This window comes from Salmo salar, chromosome 20, assembly GCF_965601325.2.
Source record: "Salmo salar chromosome 20, fSalSal1, whole genome shotgun sequence".
NCBI lineage: Eukaryota > Metazoa > Chordata > Actinopteri > Salmoniformes > Salmonidae > Salmo > Salmo salar.
The window spans coordinates 75,921,886-75,940,951 of record NC_138310.1 but is presented as its reverse complement, the minus strand read 5'-3'; the positions used below and the strand labels follow the sequence as shown (position 1 = coordinate 75,940,951).

General features: G+C 43.3%; 1 protein-coding gene across 5 annotated transcripts in view; it reads right to left on the bottom strand.

The window, feature by feature from the left end:
• LOC106581345 (protocadherin Fat 3) overlaps positions 1–19,066 on the bottom strand; it is a 409,058-nt gene that overhangs the window by 368,577 nt on the left and 21,415 nt on the right. The window contains exon 1 of one of the 5 annotated variants that reach the window (XM_082966725.1): positions 2,414–3,761. The exons of the other annotated variants lie outside the window; for them this stretch is intronic. The gene's annotated coding sequence lies outside the window, so the exon portion shown is untranslated. Of the gene's footprint in view, positions 1–2,413; positions 3,762–19,066 lie in introns of those variants that run through there. 5 annotated transcript variants of the gene reach the window in all.

Sequence of the window (19,066 nt, the reverse complement as noted above, 5' to 3'; positions counted from 1 at the left end):
GGTGAGAAGGTGACCACAGTTGGTGCGATTATTTGCAAATGGAAGAAACACAAAAGAACTGTCAATCTCCCTCGGCCTGGGGCTCCATGCAAGATCTCACCTCGTGGAGTTGCAATGATCATGAGAACGGTGAGGAATCAGCCGAGAACTACACGGGAGGATCTTATCAATGATCTCAAGGCAGCTGGGACCATAGTCACCAAGAAAACAATTGGTAACACATTACGCCATGAAGGACTGAAATCCTGCAGCGCCCGCAAGGTCCCCCTGCTCAAGAAAGCACATATACATGCCCGTCTGAAGTTTGCCAATGAACATTTGAATGATTCAGAGGACAACAGGGTGAAAGTGTTGTGGTCAGATGAGACCAAACTGGAGCTCTTTGGCATCAACTCAACTCGCCGTGTTTGGAGGAGGAGGAATGCTGCCTATGACCCCAAGAACACCATCCCCACCGTCAAACATGGAGGTGGAAACATTATGCTTTGGGGGTGTTTTTCTGCTAAGGGGACAGGACATCTTCACCACATCAAAGGGACGATGGACGGGGCCAAGTACCGTCTAATCGATGGGTGAGAACCTCCTTCCCTCAGCCAGGGCATTGAAAATGGGTCGTGGATGGGTATTCCAGCATGACAATGACCCAAAACACACGGCCAAGGCAACAAAGGAGTGGCTCAAGAAGAAGCACATTAAGGTCCTGGAGTGGCCTAGCCAGTCTCCAGACCTTAATCCCATAGAAAATCTGTGGAGGCAGCTGAATGTTCGAGTTGCCAAACGTTAGCCTCGAAACCTTAATGACTTGGAGAACATCTGCAAAGAGGAGTCCCTCCTGAGATGTGTGCAAACCTGGTGGGCTACGTATTTGCCAACAAGAGTTTTGCTACCAAGTACTAAGTCATGTTTTGCAGAGGGGTCAAATACTTATTTCCCTCATTAAAATGCAAATAATTTATAAAATTTTTGACATGCGTTTTTCTGGATTCTTTTGTTGTTATTCTGTCTCTCACTGTTCAAATAAACTTACCATTAAAATTATAGACTGATCATTTCTTTGTCAGTGGGCAAACGTACAAAATCAGCAGGGGATCAAATACTTTTTTCCCTCACTGTATTTTTAGCCAGATCCTAATTGGTATGTCGAATTTTATGTTCCTTTTGATGCCATAGAATGCCCTTCTTGCCTTGTCTCTCAGATCGTTCACAGCTTTGTGGAAGTTACCTGTGGCGCTGATGTTTAGGTCAAGGTATGTATAGTTTTTTTGTGTGCTCTAGGGCAACGGTGTCTAGATGCAATTTGTATTTGTGGTTCTGGCGACTGGACCTCTCTCTCACCATGTGCCCTCCATATTCTCTAGTCTATTTTCCACACTCTTCTTTGAGCTCCTCTCTCTCTGTCTCTCCATCTTTCCCTCTTTCCTTCTCTCCCTCTCTCTGGGTGCATGCTGAATTACCCCCGGAGCAGGGCTCAGGGCACAGAGAGGCAGACAGGTCTAAAACTCATTAGTTCCAGCGTTGAGCGTTTTATAATCCATCACAAACAAACACCCAAACATCCAAGATTAACGGAGTTCATTCAGTGGGGAAAAGACGGGAAGATTTAAGGCAACTGCACATTCTCACATTCACACACATTTTCTCAGTCCCATTACGTTATCCTGGACACACGCACACACACACACACACACACACACACACACACACACACACACACACACACACACACACACACACACACACACACACACACACACACACACACACACAACAAGAATGGGAGGGGCTAACAAACCAACTGTTATTTTACCTCCCTCTCACTCTCATTCTCCCTGTCACTCATTCTTTCTCTCTCTCCATCCGTCTCTTTTTCTCCTCTGTAGAATGCAATGCTGATTCCTTTTCTCTGGGGGCTGAAGTATGTGTTCATGAACAGGGTTTCCCTGGCAGCCAGTCACAGCGGCTCTATATGGCCGAGCCGGGACGGGGCCACACTGGTAGCCCATTGCAGACATTGCCAAGGCAGGAGGCCCCTCTGCCAACTGCAATAACAGTCAATAACAGACAAAGGCTGACTGGAAAGCACCCCAGTAGACCCCAAGGAGCCCCACATCAGGGCTCTCACAGACTCACACTGAGGCTTTTTTTTAGAGATGGGATGGGATATACCCATAAAGGTTGCTATGGCTAAAGGTTTACTTGTGACACTTCAGTTGGTATTTCCGCTGACAGTAGGTCGATAGAATGCTATCGTAATAATGACACAGCAGATATACGTTTTTTTCTAATGCTGATAGTCTGAAATCAGTCCTATAAATCTCTCATATCATGCTTATGAGTTCCTTCAGTGATATGTAATTTTAAGAAAAATAAGGAAATTACTCTTAATCTGAGAAGTTTTCACAAAAACACGTACCAGTGTGCCACTGTTTCTCCAAGATGGCAGCTGAGACGGAGTGCTATGACCAGCTGCGTTATTGCAGGTTAAGTCACGGAGACTCTAAGGAGATCCCATGGTCGGGAGGGACGGATGGCGTCTCAGTTTCCGCAAGCCGACCCAAACGAGGTGCCACACTGTGGGCTTACAGATGATTGACACGAAGCAGGTGGGCATACCAGAGAACAACAGAATCCCTAAAATAATGTGGATATTCAGTTAACACAAGACATGACTAGCATAGCTCCAACTACAACATTGTTTTAACTAGTGCAGGCTTTGCTAACATTGATTTGGTTAAGATAGCTCCAACTACAACATTATTTTAGCTAGTGCAGGCTTTGCTAACATTGATTTGGTTAAGATAGCTCCAACTAAAACATTGTTTTAACTAGTGCAGGCTTTGCTAACATTGATTCAGCTAACACAGCTCAAATCTACAACAGAGCATCAACTAGGTCTAGTAATAGGCCTACATATTTTACTAGCAAAGTCTCAGAGGTGTCAAAGCTTCAATTAAAACACAGACATTTAGACATTTATGCATTTTCCTTTGGCTAAGAGAGCCACTGCTAGCATAGAGCTACGAAAGGTCTAAAGCAGAGTCATTTGGTTCATACCCGTGACCCTTAGCCATCATTCATCACAGCTAGTTTCGGCTAAATCCAACGCTATGGCAAAAACCAGTGACAGTAAAATAATGTCTAAAACAGAGTTCCTCAACAGGTGGGGTGTGGGGGAGCTGCATGCTTGGGAAGTGAGTGGTCCTTTGTATAATGAACAAAAATATCAACGCAACATGCAACAATTTCTAATATTTTACTGAGTTACAGCTCAAATAAGGAAATCAGTCAACTTAAATAAATTCATTAAGCTCTAATCTATGGATTTCACATGACTGGGAAAACAGATATGCATCTATTGGTCACAGATAGGGCTGTTGCAGTTACCGTATTAACGCCACACCGGCGGTCACGAGTCATGAAGGCAGTCAAATTCCACATGACCGTTTAGTCACGGTAATTTGGCTTCTCCAAGCTCTGATGCTCATTAGTAGTCTACCAACTTGCTAACTGCCTGCTACTCAGCACTCTATTCTCCCTCCAATCACTCTGACATCAACGTAAATGTCATCAAAAATCCAATCAAACACTTCATGAGAGCCCATGAGCTCATGTTGCGCAACATTTCTATAGGCTATGCAATTGCGGAAAAAAACTGAGTGAATTCCTCTATTAAAAAAAGGACAACCAGCTTTCTATAGGCTAGGCCTACTATATTTATTTTTCATCTTTCCTAATATTAAGCACATTGCTTATATTTACAACAGGAGTATAGCCTACCTGGCTGGCATGAAAATAAACCATGGGAAAAAGAGTCCTCCATTCGGTACTTAAGTGCATAGATGACATATATTTTTTCCCCCTGCCCCTGTTTCTATACAGGTGCATGATAATGGTCCATTCTAAATCAAAACAAATTCCACACATATATTATTTAGTATATGTAAAGTCAAGATTAAATCAAGAATAGTCCCTGTAGCTCAGTTGGTAGAGCATGGTGTTTGCAACGCCAGGGTGTGGGTTCGATTCCCATGGGGGGCCAGCACAGAAAATAAAAGTATGAAATGAAATGGATGCATTCACTACTGTAAGTCGCTCTGGATAAGAGCGTCTGTTAAATGACTAAAATGTAAATGTCTGATATTTGACAATTAGCCTACCACTTGTGAATTATATATTATCACTTGTGAATGATTCCCAGCATGAGAAACAATACATTTTTTTGCAACTTTTTCGAATCATAGTCGCACACCTCATGTAGCCTAGCCCATAGGCTTGTATGTTTTAATAAGGTTAGTATCACACCTCATGTAGCCTAGCCCATAGGCCTATATGTTTTAATAAGGTTAGTATCACACCTCATGTAGCCTAGCCCATATGCCTGTATGTTTTAATAAGGTTAGTATCACACTTCATGTAGCTTAGCCTATAGGCCTATATGTTTTAATAAGGTTAGTATCACACCTCATGTAGCCTAGCCCATAGGCCTATATGTTTATAAGGTTAGTATCACACCTCATGTAGCCTAGCACATGGGCCTATATGTTTTAATAAGGTTTGTATCACACCTCATGTAGCCTAGCCCATAGGCCTGTATGTTTTAATAAGGTTTGTAAGTGGGCACATTAATCCGCTTTACAAAGGGTGTAGAGCCATTCTGGCATACATACGCAGCGCTTGAGTTTCAAATTTTGGTAAGATTTTCACCTGAAAAATGCACCTTTATAATAAAAGCATTACTTGCATAATTGCATAATTGCATTTGCGGTCACTTTTGATAATGTGAACAAATAGCCTAATAGTTAATCAACATTTTAAGCTAAATGTTCTGATCTGTTGTGTCAGCCACATTGCATAAAACATTTTTTATGCTTGTGGATGTATTAATTTGGGATCTATTGCATCACACAACTGTCCCAGACTATGTTTGGAATAGTTATTTCTTGCACAGAATAGAATAGGTTGACCTTTGGATAAGGACACGTGCAGTTGCGTCCCCGATGTGTCTGTCTTCACTTGTAGCCTATGAGACAGACCTGATCACGTGATGGAGCGCACAGCACTCAGGGAGAAGGGAACAAAGGCCACTGGCCGCAAAAGGCATGGATTTTTTTAGGATGCATTATGGCCACACAAAGGGGATGCCACCTTGAAATTCTAGGCATTATCAAGTGCTTGTCAAATTGTGAATGAGTGACTGATATAGTGTGTACAGTCTGCATAAAAAAATACTTTCATGTGACATTTTTCAAATCAACGTTAGTCTCATCATGCAGCCTTACAATGTATTAAACATAAAAACAGATAGCCCAACGTTTGTAGAACAACTACAGTTACATTACTAACTCTAAATTAAGGATATTGGTATACCTATTTCTTTGTTAACCGACCAACACAGAATAGCCGCATGTGTGGACCCCCTCAAATCGTTTGGAGAAAATAGCCTTTCTATTTTATTCAGCTTTGTTCAATTGTATTCTTCATACTATAAAATAATTCCACAGAATTCTAAGCAAATCTTTTCTGCAAAATGAACTAGTGTAGCTCACAGCCATTTGGCATAGCCAGATCAGGGCCTAACATAAGGACAACTCAGAGTATGCTATTCTGTTCTTCTGAAATAACCCCACCATGGGGCACATTGACTTCAGCAAACCGTTCACCCACACAACGCCATAGACGTGGTCTGTGGTTGTGATGCTGGTTGGACATACCGCTAAATTCTCTAAAACAATGTTTCAAGGCAGCTTAATGAACATTAAATCCTCTGGCAACAGCTCTGGTGGACATTCCTACAGTCAGCATGTCAATTTCACGCTCCCTCAAAACTTGAGACATCTGTGGCATTGTGTTGCACACTTTAGAGTGGCCTTTTATTGTCCCCAGCACAAGGTGCACCTGTGTAATGATCATGCTGTTTAATCAGCTTCTTGATATAACACACCTCTTAGGTGGATAGATTATCTTGGCAATGGAGAAATGCTCACTAACAGGGATGTAAACAAATTTGTGCACATTTCTGCATATTGAACATTTTTGTGATATTATATTTCAGCTCATGAAATATGGGACCAACACTTTACATGTTGCATTTATATTTTTGTTAAGCGTACCTCTGTTGGTAGAGCATGACGCTTATAACGCCAGGGTAGTGGGTTCGATTCCCGGGACCACCCATATGTAAAATGTATGCACGCATGACTAAGTCGCTTTGGATAAATGTGTCAGCTAAATGGCATATAGTTTAAGTGGAGACATTATCTTAAACCTATGGTGACATTTACAAGGGAGTGCCATTACTATAGTATTACAGTTAGATTTGATGAAAAACATGAAATCAACGTGTTTGTGGTGTTAACACCAGTCCAACTGTCTCGTTGGGCTAAGAGGAACAACCAGCCCTGGGCCAAATCTAAATACATCAGGAGCTGGATGGAATAATGATATTTGCTCTGTTTGTCACGACTTCCGCCGAAGTCGGTCCCTCTCCTTGTTCGGGCGGCGTTCGACGTCACCGTCTTTCTAGCTACCGCCGATCCACTATTCATTTTCCATTTGTTCTGTCTTATCACACCTGGCTTCACTTAATCAATTACTTGTGTATTATTTAACCCCCTGTTCTACATGTTGTATTTGTGAGTGATTGTTTGTTGTATTGTCTGGCCGTGTATATTACGTGTTATGTTTTAATTTTTGAGTAAAGTATTTTATTTCTCATATCTGCTGTCCTGCGCGTGACTCATCTCACCAGCTACTCACAGACACCTTTACATTGTTTCAACAGCCAGGGGCACTGTACCAGAAGATGGTTCGTCAGCTGTCACATGGTGTGGACATAATTGGTGGCGTACTGTAATTTAATATACTAATATACAGCACTTGAAAACTCTTACTGGAAACAGACATTTGTGATTGGATGCCTTTTTCGACAGAACTGGTGTGATCGTACAATTGAGAGGACAGCTTACGAGTCTTGCCTCCTGTAATTTAGGCCCGTCTGCAACAAAATAACTATGACATTGCAATGCAACTGGGCTGGAAAAAAGGTAGAAACCACATCAAGTGCATTGACCCAATGCATCCATATAGGAGAAGGACTGAGTATATTACTCTGTCCATGAATACATTTCAGGACAACGGTTATTAAGTCCATATGGATGCTAGTAATAGGCCCTATCTTTTTTCCAAACCCATATGAATGTGTGTAATGCTATAAGCTTCATACTTGTGTTTTGCTCTGAGCAAGTCAATATACCTACACTGTCTACACTCCCAGTGCTTATAAAGCTGATATGGAAGTGAATACGTGCTGAATATGTGAATGAAAGCAAAAGAGCAAAGCCGGGCTCCTGTCCTCTCTGACATTTTTAGTATGCACATCCAGTCTCCCTGACCTGTGCGATGGAAGCAGAGCGTGTTGATTCAGATCAAAGCGTTGCTGCTGAGCTCAATCCAGTCACTTATTCACAACTCCCGAGCAAGCCTTTTTATGCCAGTTAAATCCCAGGGTACCTGCTGGGGAAGGAGGAAAGAGCCACGATCTTCTGACTGCTCTTTATTTTCAGCCCAGTGTGGTCCCTTGTACCGAGGAGGACCTCATCTTCTAGTCAATTGTAGATCTGTCCTCTTTCCTACTTCAGAGTCCAATCCATATATTCTCTCTCTATTCTAGTTGTCTGTTTTGTTTTGGTCTATAGTCCCTCAGCTGACCTATGCCCCCTAGTGTCTTCCTACTGACCGGAGAGTTTGGGAGGCTACTCCGGGCTGCAGCAGTTATGTAACAAAAGAAGGGGACATCTAGAGATTCCCATGTCTCACGGACTGAGAATAGGAGCTTTGAGGGGCCGAGGAGGGTTCCGTTTGGTTGACACATGACGGACAGGTGTTGCAAGCTGCACGCTGGCAGATGTCCATGTCGCATAGCTTAGCTCCGACCCTCCACCCACCCACCCACCCAGTCAAACAGATAGACACCACGCCCATTCCAGCCCCGCCATTCAGTCATGAATGGTCACACTGCATACCTCTCTCACTGACACACACACACACACACACACACACACACACACACACACACACACACACACACAAACACACACACATATTTATCAACCCCCCTCACACACACACATAAATAACCATGCTAAGACCATCTTGATTGGTTGTTGCTCAGAACTTTCTAGAGGTCATGAACAAGGAAGAGAGTCACCTTATCAGCATTAGCTTGTGTAAACCAGGGAACGCTGAAGTACCCTCCATTGCCCTCCATCCATTCCCCTATTACTATACAAGATGAGGTGACCTTCTATTCAGATAATAGAGTTAAGTATAGACTAAATTAATAGCAGCATATAGATACTACAGCTTCACCAACATTCCTGCTATTACACAGACACACACACACTAACTTACACACATACTCTAAAACACACTAACTTACACACATACTCTAAAACACACTAACTTACACACATACTCTAAAACACACTAACTTACACACATACTCTAAAACACACTAACTTACACACATACTCTAAAACACACTAACTTACACACATACTCTAAAACACACTAACTTACACACGTTAACTTACACACACTCTCTAACACACACTAACTTACACATGTTAACTTACACTCTCTAACACATACTAACTTACACACATACTCTAAAACACACTAACTTACACATACTAACTTACACACGCTAACTTACACACATACTCTAAAACACACTAACTTACACATGTTAACTTACACACACTCTCTAACACACACTAACTTACACACGTTAACTTACAGTTGAAATAAAAATAAATAAACACATACTAACTTACACCCCTCCCTCATCACACTGGACTGTGCTGCTGACTTCAACATGCCTGATTCCTCTCACTGTCCTTTCCTCTCACTCCCTCTCTGTGTCTTGACTCTTCAGTCGCAGTTCAGCCTCTGCATAATGTAGGGTCCACAGTGCTAATGAATTCATGTTTCGTGACTCCTCTCTCTCTGCCGTACCACGGCTTGACTGAGCATTTTAAACAGGGCCCGGCCCGGCGGTGTCTGTCTGTCACTCATGTTCTACCAACTCCTCAGGGAAACTCTGGTTAAATGACTGGTTCAACGAGGAGGAGAGTTGTTTTACGTCGATGTGATGATCTGCAAACTACATCGATGGATTTGTGATCAGGTTTGGCACATGATCAAACGGGCCTACTCAGTTAGTCATCAGGAATAGATGATGATGTTCCATGTCAAACATTACACATAGCAATTAGCAGAGCATTACACAACACTGACACCAACAGCAGAGCACAGAAACACTACCCTGCCCACACGCACAGAAACACTACCCTGCCCACACACACAGAAACACTACCCTGCCCACACGCACAGAAACACTACCCTACCCACACACACAGAAACACTACCCTGCCCACACACACAGAAACACTACCCTACCCACACACACAGAAACACTACCCTGCCCACACACACAGAAACAATACCCTGCCCACACGCACAGAAACACTACCCTACCCACACACACAGAAACACTACCCTGCCCACACACACAGAAACACTACCCTGCCCACACACACAGAAACACTACCCTGCCCACACACACAGAAACACTACCCTGCCCACACACACAGAAACACTACCCTGCCCACACACACAGAAACACTACCCTACCCTACCCACACACACAGAAACACTACCCTGCCCACACACACAGAAACACTACCCTGCCCACACACACAGAAACACTACCCTGCCCACACACACAGAAACACTACCCTGCCCACACACACAGAAACACTACCCTGCCCACACACACAGAAACACTACCCTGCCCACACACACAGAAACACTACCCTGCCCACACACACAGAAACACTACCCTGCCCACACACACAGAAACACTACCCTGCCCACACACACAGAAACACTACCCTGCCCACACACACAGAAACACTACCCTGCCCACACACATAGAAACCAGAAAGCAATAGATTACCCTCTCTCTCTCTCTCTTTCTCTCTCACATGCTCTCTCACACACACAGAAAATCTCATTTTGCTAGGGCCCAGATCAGAGGAGCCGAGAGGTGAGAGGTCACGGCTGGTTCTTAACGGCTGGTTCTTATCACACCCTGCCCGGTCCTGGACTCCCTCTGTACAGAGACGCTCCACAATGGATTGGAACCACAAGCCGCTTTGAATGGAGAACACGGGGCCAGCCGCCGGCTGTTTGCTACAATTTGGGCACAATTTTTCATGTTTCTTAAATATCTCATTTATATGCTCCCTCCAGTCGCCTGGTTCTAATCTATCACCATCAGCTGAGACTCCACGGGAGTTTTTATTTTTAACACCGGCTCCTACTCCTACGAGTCATCCCTCTCTCCCTCTCTTCCTCTCTCCCTCTGCTGAGAGTACACCTCTGCTTTCCTTGTTCTCTTCCCTCCTTCCATCTAAATACAATCATGAGGCGTGTTGAAGTATCAATAGAATGGCTCTGGTTGAGTGTCTCGCTGGGCTGAGATGAACTTCACTAACAGAGAGAGTAGAGGGGAGAGGGGGAGGTGAGAGGGGGAGGGGAGAGAGGAGAGAGGAGGGGAGAGAGGGGGGAGGGGAGGAGAGAGAGCAGGAGGTGAGAGGGGGAGGGGAGAGGGGGAGGAGAGAGAGGAGAGAGGAGGGGAGAGAGGGGAGGAGAGAGAGCAGGAGGTGAGAGGGGGAGGCGAGGGGAGAGGGGGAGGGGAGAGGGGAGGGGAGAAAGGGGGAGGGGAGAGAGGGGGAGGGGAGGGGAGGGGAGAGAAAAAGAAAGACATGATAGGAAAGTGAGAGAGGAATGAAGAGATGAAAGCAGAAGTGAGAGAAGAAGATGGAGGGAGACATGAAGGGGAAGGGAAGAGAAAAGAGAGAGAGAGGGAGTGAAGAGAGGAAAGTGTGTGACAGAGATGAGGGGAGGATGAGAGGGAGTCACCTCAGTTCCCAACTCACCACTCTGAACGTCCCCGTAAACAAATTAGATTCCACAAAACCCTGCTAAGAAATTGTCAATTGCACAAATTTGCCATCACTCTCCTGCTCTTCCCTACCAAAGCCAAGTGAATCCTACATCATCCATCCTCCACCACAAGTGTAGTGCCCTCTCTGCTTAACCCAACCGAGGCTCACTCTGCCTGGGCTACAATCAGGCATTATAGGTCCCCCAAGCTAGCTGAGCTGCTAAATCAAATCAAACATGCACTACTCCTCTGCCAGCCACCGTTCTCAGCCGCCGTTCTCAGCCTCTATTATGAGATGTCAGAGGAGGCTGTCAGAGATGGTTAGCTGACGCAGGGGTTCTACGTTGTGGCCTAGCAGCAAGGCAATCAGGCCGAGGACAGGCTAGAGCAAGCAGCTTGGTTGATGCTACTGTACCACTTCTATTATCAGAGCTAAGCATGCTGGGGGAGAGAGAGAAAGGGCGAGAGGGAGAGACTATGCAGGAGGGAGAGATGGAGAGTGTATGGTACTTGAGCATAAATAAGAAGGGAATAAGGGACAGATGAAGGTTGAAGAAGGCGTCAGCAGACATAGAGAATCTCTCTCTCTCTCTCTCTCTCTCTCTCTCTCTCTCTCTCTCTCTCTCTCTCTCTCTCTCTCTCTCTCTCTCTCTCTCTCTCTCTCTCTCTCTCTAGCTAGGCTGACTGCTGGTTGCCGAGAGGTGGCCCTTGGTAACCGGGGGCTGTGTGCTTTAGCGGGGCTGTGAAATGTTAATGAGGGCAGTGAGATGCGAACAAATACTGTAGCTTTGAGCTTAACGAATACATGGAGGGAGAGGGGATGGATAGAGAGAGGGGGAAGGAGAGAGATTGAGGCAGAGAGAGAGACACATTGGAACACAGAGCAAACTAGAATGCTATTTGGCCCTAAACAGAGAGTACACAGTGGCAGAATACCTGACCACTGTGACTGACCCAAAATTAAGGAAAGCTTCAACTATGTACAGACTCAGTGAGCATAGCCTTGCTATTGAGAAAGGCCGCCGAAGGCAGACCTGGCTCTCAAGAGAAGACAGGCTATGGCCGATCGGCATGGCCGATTTGAAGTTGTTTTCAAAACAATTGGTAATCGGCCTTTTTGGACTCCTACTTCAACTTCACCAAACGGGTGATGATTTAACAAAAACGCTTTCGCGAAAAGAGCATCATAAACATCAATGCCTTTCTTAGAATCAATACATATGTATATATTTTTTTTAACCTGCATATGTCATTAAAAGAAATTCATTTTTGCAGGCAATATTAACTAGGGAAATTGTGTCACTTCTCTTGCGTCAGGGTATATGCAGCAGTTTGGGCCGCCTGGCTCGTTGCGAACTGTGTGAATACCATTTCTTCCTAACAAAGACAGCCAACTTCGCCAAACGGGGAATGATTTAACAAAAGCGCATTTTCGGAAACAGTTCCGTATTTCACTGAAAGAATAAACGTTTTGTTTTCGAAATGATAGTTTCCGGATTTGACCATATTAATGACCAAAGGCTCGTATTTTTGTGTGTTTATTATATTATAATTAAGTATATGATTTGATATTTGATAGAGCAGTTTGACTGAGCGGTGGTAGGCAGCAGCAGGCTCGTAAGCATTCATTCATATTGCACTTTACTTTCTTCTCCAACACTGTGTTTTTGCATTATTTAAACTAAATTGAACATGTTTAATTATTTATTTGAGACTAAATTGATTTTGTTTAAGTATTATATTAAGTTAAAATAAAAGTGTTCATTGTTCATTCAGTATTGTTGTAATTGTCAGTATTACAAATACATATATAAAAATCGGCCAATTAATCGGTATCGTCTTTTTTTGGTCCTCCAATAGTCGTATCGGCATCGGCGTTGAAAAATCATAGTTGGTCGACCTCTACTGCACAGTGCCCACAAAATGAGCTACACTTCCTAACCTCCTACCAAATGTATGACCGTATTAAAGACACATATTTCCCTCAGATTACACAGACCCACAAAGAATTCGAAAACAAATCAATTTTGATCAACTCCCATATCTATTGGGTAAAATACCACAGTGTGCCATCACAGCAGCAAGATGTGTGACCTGTTGCCACAAATAAATGGCAACCAGTGAAGAACAAACACCATTATAAACAACCTATATTTATATTTATTTATTTTCCTTTTTGTACTTCATTACAACACTGTATATAGACATAATATGACTTTTGTGAGTATAATGTTCACTATTATTTTTTTATTCTTTATTTAACTTTTGTTTATTATGTATTTCACTTGCTTTGGCAATGTAAACATATGTTTCCCATGCCAATAAAGCCCCTTAAATTTCAATTTAGAGAGAGAGAGAGAGAGAGAGAGAGAGAGAGAGAGAGAGAGAGAAGAGGGGTAGGGTGGGGGCTGAGGCTGAGGCTGGGATGAGCGGGTAGAAAGAGGGACCCTGGAGGTTCAAACTCTCTTAGAACCAAATGCAAATAAATCAACCGATGAATGACCCAATGGCTAGCAGGACAGCCTGTATGTGGGTGTGAGAGAGCGAAGCATATGTGTTCCTGTGCCACTCCCTGAAGGTGACTTGGCTGCTCGGTTGTTTGCTGAGTCGCGCCTCTTTCCCGTAAATCTGAATCATCACTAGCCAACAAGTGAAAGTTTGCGACACTGTCGCTGTTCCCAACTCTCAGTGACATACACACGACACACCCTGCTCTGGAGCTGAAGGTCTTCATTCAATTATTCAACTATCTCATTTGAAGCACGAAAGGGCAAAATCTACACTAACTTGACACACACTCAAATGACATGTCATTGAATCCCTGCCAAGATTGCGTGACGCTGTGTAAATAATGATGAGACCCCTGGATATTTCTCAAATCCACTGAGTGGACAGTTTAATCTGTGCCACTGGCCCAGCGATACACATTAAGTCACAACCCTGCGGAAAATATAAACGTTTAAGTGGACCATCAACAGCACATCATCAGTCTTCTTCCTGAAGCTGTTCACTCAAGTTTACTCATTCAATTATCCTGCTTTGACAAACGAGCGGGGGAGAGACAAACGAGTGGGGGAGAGACATACTGAGGGGCGGGAAAAGGCGCTAAGAGACAGGGAAAAAGAGAGAGGGATGATGGAATAAAAGATGAGCTGTCCTTTGCTTGAAAGTGGCTGTAAAAAAGCTGAGGCACAGCAGTGATGACATACTGGGCCCTTCAGAGTGATGAGGCCAGCTAGAGTGAGATTTAAATCAAATCTCATTGTAATTGTCACATACTTCATAAACAACAGGTGCAGATTAACAGAAAATCTTACTTACGGGCCTTTCCCAACAATGCAGAATAAAATAAAAAATATAATATAATAAGAATAATAAGAATAACAATAAGAAGAAGAATAATAACAAAATAATAAGAATAAGAATAGAATAAAAAATGAGTAACATGCAGAATAAATACACAATGAGTAATGATAGCTTGACACGCGGTACAGTGCAGTACCAGTACGGAGTCGATGTGCAGGGGTATGAGGTAATTGAGGTAGATATGTATAGATAATAGACAGTAGCCGTAGCGTATGTGGTGAGTGTGGAAGTGTGGGTGAGCGACAGTGTGCCTTCGTGTACGTGTTATGTGTGAGTGTGTGTGTGTGTGTGTGTGTGTGTGTGTGTGTGTGTGTGTGTGTGTGTGTGTGTGTGTGTGTGTGTGTGTGTGTGTGTGTGCACGTTGGAGTGTCAGTGTTAGTATGTGTTGTAAGTGTGTGGACAGAGTCAAAAAGAGTTAGGGCAAAAAGGGTCAATGAAGATAATCTGGGTACCTATTTGGTTAACTATTTAGCAGTCTTATGGTTTGTGGGTAGACGCTGTTCAGGAACCTTTTGGTCCCAGACTTGGCGCTTCAGTACCACTTGCCGTGCGGTAGCAGAGAGAACAGTCTATGACATGGGTGGGCGGAGGATGTACTGTATGACAGTGTGTGCTAATGCTATGGCCCAAAATGCTAACGTGAGGTGCTAGCCCAACGCTAACATAAGGTTCCAGTGTTTTGAATGAACAGGCTGGCCTACTCAAGCTAAAGTTAAGCACTCTTTCAGCTCTCATTTCCTAGTACCAAAGTTAGGCTATTTCAGTTACATTTTTGCCAACAGCTCTAAATAAATGTCTTAGTGAAATATTCCAAACAAAAATTGCTTTCTTGGAGCCACAGATCACACACAGACTCAAACTAACATAATGATACAGCTGCCATGCTTTCAGAAACTAGGTCTATCATTGAAATCATTGGATCGGAGCAACATAACATTTAGCACAAAATGTCAGACTGCTCGTTACGACCCTGCCAAAGCTGACCCATCTCTAGTACCCCTCACAGGAAAGATCATGTCCTTTCATTTCTGTTTCCCTTCAACTGTAATGAGAGTTATCTGTTCTCTCTTTCAGTCTCACACTGATAGCTAGATGATTGGGCTGGCTCGCCTGGCTGGAAAGATTGTCACAAAATGACTGCAGTGATGTCTGGTCTTTTCACCTTTTTGCTCTTCTCTGCTCTCCTCATTCTACTGCTACTGCACTATTCACACACACACACACACACACACTCACACTCACACACACACACACACACACTCACACTCACACTCACACACACTCACACACACACACACACACACACAGGGCTGGACCAATATATGATATTATAATATAGGATTTCAGGATATTTTACATTGATGATTTATCATGAAGGGCCAGACGACACTCTATTTTACCTCTACAAATCAAAACTCAAGCTGTATCAATATGTTCAACATGAAGTTGAAATAAAGTCTTGTTTTTTGCCATACGAACATTATTTAATGACAATGCGACTATAATATTGTAAAAAAAAACGCCCATTCCAGCCCCGCCATTCAGTCATGAATGGTCACACTGCATACCTCTCTCACTGACACACACACACACACACACACACACACACACACACACACACACACACACACACACACACACACACACACACACACATTGTTCTCCTCCTCCACTCCTCTTCTCTTGCTTGAATCTTTGAGTAATGTACAGAGGATAGATGAGATAGGTAGAGTGGAGATTGTGTGCGTGCGTACGTGCACGTGTGTGTGTGTGTGTGTGTGTGTGTGTGTGTGGGTGTGAAACAAGGCCAATTTCTCAGGGAGGACACAGTAGCCCCTATAGGAAGTAATTTAACATTGGTGTTCCGTTTTTCTCTCTCTCTACCCCCTCACCCAATTCCTCTCTTTCCTCTCTCTCTCTTTCTCTCTCTCCCTTTCTCTTTTTTTGACAGATGGCAGTATATTTCCCAGAGTCCGCCATAAATATAGGGCATGTGCCGCAAGCTTCGTTCTGAAGTGGAGATCAGTGAAGTGTCATGTTGAGGGGAATTGAGTGTGTTCGACTGAGAGTGTTTGTGTCGGTGGGTTTGTCTGAGTGTGTCTGAGTGTGTGTGTGTGTGTGTGTGTGTGTGTGTGTGTGTGTGTGTGTGTGTGTGTGTGTGTGTGTGTGTGTGTGTGTGTGTGTGTGTGTGTGTGTGACTGTGCAATGGGGAATTCAAAGGAAGGAGAAGACTGGTACTTTAAAAAATTGCTTGTACATTTGGCTAAAAAAATTCCATTACAACTGCACATTTATAATAACACATTTCTAGGCTATTTAGCAAAGATCACACACAGACTCAAACTAACATAATGATACAGCTGCCATGCTTTCAGAAACTAGGTCTAACACTGAAATCATTGGATCTGAGCAACATAACATTTTGCACAAAATGTCAGACTGCTCGTTACAACTGCACATTTATAGCTATTTAGCAAAGATCACACACAGACTCAAACTCAAATAATGAAAAACCTTTCTATCTGGTTTATCACTTTTAGGACAATGCTAGTCCAGATCCATTATGGCTAACCAATGCTAGTCCAGATCCATTATGGCTAACCAACTGCTAGTTCAGATCCATTATGGCTAACCAACTGCTAGTCCAGATCCATTATGGCTAACCAATGCTAGTCCAGATCCATTATGGCTAACCAATGCTAGTCCAGATCCATTATGGCTAACCAATGCTAGTCCAGATCCATTATGGCTAACCAATGCTAGTCCAGATCCATTATGAATAACTAATGCTAGTTCAGATCCATTATGGCTAACCAACTGCTAGTCCAGATCCATTATGGCTAACCAACTGCTAGTCCAGATCCATTATGGCTAACCAACTGCTAGTCCAGATCCATTATGAATAACTAATGCTAGTTCAGATCCATTATGGCTAACCAATGCTAGTCCAGATCCATTATGGCTAACCAACTGCTAGTCCAGATCCATTATGAATAACCAATGCTAGTCCAGATCCATTATGGCTAACCAATGCTAGTCCAGATCCATTATGGCTAACCAATGCTAGTCCAGATCCATTATGGCTAACCAACTGCTAGTCCAGATCCATTATGGCTAACCAACTGCTAGTTCAGATCCATTATGGCTAACCAACTGCTAGTTCAGATCCATTATGAATAACCAATGCTAGTCCAGATCCATTATGGCTAACCAATGCTAGTTCAGATCCATTATGGCTAACCAATGCTAGTCCAGATCCATTATGAATAACTAATGCTAGTCCAGATCCATTATGGCTAACCAACTGCTAGTCCAGATCCATTATGGCTAACCAACTGCTAGTCCAGATCCATTATGAATAACCAATGCTAGTCCAGATCCATTATGAATAACTAATGCTAGTTCAGATCCATTATGGCTAACCAACTGCTAGTCCAGATCCATTATGGCTAACCAACTGCTAGTCCAGATCCATTATGGCTAACCAACTGCTAGTTCAGATCCATTATGGCTAACCAACTGCTAGTCCAGATCCATTATGGCTAACCAATGCTAGTCCAGATCCATTATGGATAACCAACTGCTAGTTCAGATCCATTATGGCTAACCAACTGCTAGTTCAGATCCATTATGGCTAACCAATGCTAGTCCAGATCCATTATGGCTAACCAATGCTAGTCCAGATCCATTATGGCTAACCAACTGCTAGTTCAGATCCATTATGGCTAACCAACTGCTAGTTCAGATCCATTATGGCTAACCAACTGCTAGTTCAGATCCATTATGGCTAACCAACTGCTAGTCCAGATCCATTATGAATAACCAACTGCTAGTTCAGATCCATTATGGCTAACCAACTGCTAGTTCAGATCCATTATGGCTAACCAACTGCTAGTTCAGATCCATTATGGCTAACCAACTGCTAGTCCAGATCCATTATGGCTAACCAACTGCTAGTCCAGATCCATTATGGCTAACCAACTGCTAGTCCAGATCCATTATGGCTAACCAACTGCTAGTTCAGATCCATTATGGCTAACCAACTGCTAGTCCAGATCCATTATGGCTAACCAATGCTAGTCCAGATCCATTATGGCTAACCAACTGCTAGTTCAGATCCATTATGGCTAACCAATGCTAGTTCAGATCCATTATGGCTAACCAACTGCTAGTCCAGATCCATTATGAATAACTAATGCTAGTCCAGATCCATTATGGCTAACCAACTGCTAGTTCAGATCCATTATGGCTAACCAACTGCTAGTCCAGATCCATTATGGCTAACCAACTGCTAGTCCAGATCCATTATGGCTAACCAATGCTAGTCCAGATCCATTATGGCTAACCAATGCTAGTCCAGATCCATTATGGCTAACCAACTGCTAGTCCAGATCCATTATGGCTAACCAACTGCTAGTCCAGATCCATTATGGCTAACCAACTGCTAGTTCAGATCCATTATGAATAACCAATGCTAGTTCAGATCCATTATGGCTAACCAACTGCTAGTCCAGATCCATTATGGCTAACCAACTGCTAGTTCAGATCCATTATGGCTAACCAACTGCTAGTCCAGATCCATTATGGCTAACCAACTGCTAGTTCAGATCCATTATGGCTAACCAACTGCTAGTTCAGATCCATTATGGCTAACCAACTGCTAGTCCAGATCCATTATGGCTAACCAAC